Genomic DNA, 2,324 nt, shown 5'->3' with positions numbered 1-2,324 from the left:
GAGAAAGAAATATTGAAACTTCATGTGAATGAGAGCATACTATTTCCAGGTTTTTTTTTTTGTTGTTGTTGTTTTTTGTGGTTGTTTATATGCTTGTTTTATTTTTTCTTTCTTTCCCCCACCATTTCATCTGATATTTTTGCATAGCATGATGAATATGGAAATGTGTTCAGTATGGAAACAGATTGTTTGCTGTTTTGAGGAGGGGGAAGAAAAAGAAGAGGGAGAAAAAATTAGAACAAAAAGTTTTGCAAAAACGAATGTTGAAAACTATCTTTGCATGTATTTGGAATAATAAAGTAAAAATTTTAAAAAAGAAAAGAAAATCCTCCTCCACTTTAAAAACTATCTTAAAAAGAGAAAAGTAAACAGAAAATTTTGCAGGAGAAAACAAAGCAAAACTTTTCAGTAAGTTTCTTTGATAAAGATTTAATTTAGAAGATATATGAGGAACTTTTCTTAAAATTTCTTAAACTAAGAATTGTTGTTCTAGAGCAGAATCTATTATGCTTTAGGTAAAGCCAAAAAATCAGCAGTTAGGTCCTTATCTCAGATTAAGCAAAAGCAGAAATCGATCTAATTAAAAGATATAAGGAAGGAACTATATCCTGCTAAAAGGTAGCATAGACAATGAAGCCATATCAATACTAAATATATATGCACCAAGTGGTTTAGCATCTAAATTCCTAAAGGAAAAGTTAACAGAGTTGCAAGAAGAAATAGACAGCAAAACTATAATTGTGGGAGATCTCAAACTTACACTCTCAGAATTAGATAAATCAAACCACAAAACAAATAAGAAAGAAAATAAAGAGGTAAATAGAACATTAGAAAAAAACTAGTTTTAATAGATCTTTGGAGAAAACTGAATGGTGATAGAAAGGAGTATACTTTCTTCTCAGCAGTTCATGGAACCTATACAAAAATTGACCATATGTTGGGACATAAAGATCTCAAAATTAAATTCAGGAAGGCAGAAATAATAAATGCCTTCTTCTCAGATCACGATGCAATAAAAACTACATTCAACAAAAAGTTAGGGGTAAATAGATCAAAAAGTAATTGGAAACTAAATAATCTCAACTTAAAGAATGACTGGGTAAAAGAGCAAATTATAGAAACAATTAATAATTTCACCCAAGATAATGACAATGATGAGACATCATACCAAAATGTGTGGGATGCAGCTAAAGCAGAAATAAGGGGAATTTTTATATATTTAGAGGCTTATTTGAATAAAATAGAGAAAGAAAAGATTAATGAATTGGGCCTGCAACTTAAAAAGCGAGAAAAAGACCAAATTAAAAACCCCCAACCAAAAAACTAAACTTGAAATTCTAAAATTAAAAGGAGAATTCAATAATATTGAAAGTAAAAAAAAAAAAAAAAAAAACTATTGAATTAATAAATAAAACCAAGAGTTGGTTTTATGAAAAAGCCAATAAAATAGATAAACCTTTGGTAAATCTCATCAGAAAAAGGAAAAAGGAAAATCAAATTGTTAATCTTAAAAATGAAAGGGGGACCTTTCCACCAATGAAGAGGAAATTAGAGAAATAATGAGTTACTTTGTGCAACTTTATGCCAATAAATTTGATAACTTAAGTGAAATGGATGACTACCTCCAAAAATATAGGCTCCCTAGATTAACAGAGGAGGAGGTAAACTGCTTAAATAGTTCCATTTCAGAAAAATAAATAGAAGAAACTATTAATCAACTCCCCGGGGAAAAAAATCTCCAGGACCAGATGGATTTACATGTGAATTCTACCAAACATTTAAAGAATAATTAGCCCAATGTTACATAAACTATTTGAAAAAATAGGGAAGGAGTCCTACCAAGCTCCTTTTATGATACAGACATGGTACTGATACCTAAACCAGGTAGATTGAAAACTGAGAAAGAAAACTATAGACAAATCTCCTTAATGAATATCGATGCTAAAATCTTAAATAACATATTAGCAAAAAGACTTCAGAAAATCATCCCCAGGATAATACACTATGATCAAGTAGGATTTATACCAACAATGCAGGGCTGGTTTAATATTAGGAAAACTATTAGTATAATTGACCATATTAATAATCAAATTAATAAAAAAAATATGATCATCTCAATAGATGCAGAAAAAGCATTGGATAAAATACAACATCCATTCCTTCTAAAGATGCTTGAGAGTATAGGAATAAATGGACTATTCCTTAAAATAGTCAGGAGTATATATTTAACATCATCAGTAAACATAATATGTAATGGAGATAAACTGGAACCTTTCCCAGTAAGATCAGGAGTGAACAAGTGTGCCCACTATCACAATTACTAT

This window comes from Sminthopsis crassicaudata, chromosome 1 (genome assembly GCF_048593235.1).
Source record: "Sminthopsis crassicaudata isolate SCR6 chromosome 1, ASM4859323v1, whole genome shotgun sequence".
In the NCBI taxonomy this organism is placed as follows: Eukaryota; Metazoa; Chordata; class Mammalia; order Dasyuromorphia; family Dasyuridae; genus Sminthopsis; species Sminthopsis crassicaudata.
Note: the sequence above shows the minus strand (reverse complement) of the source record.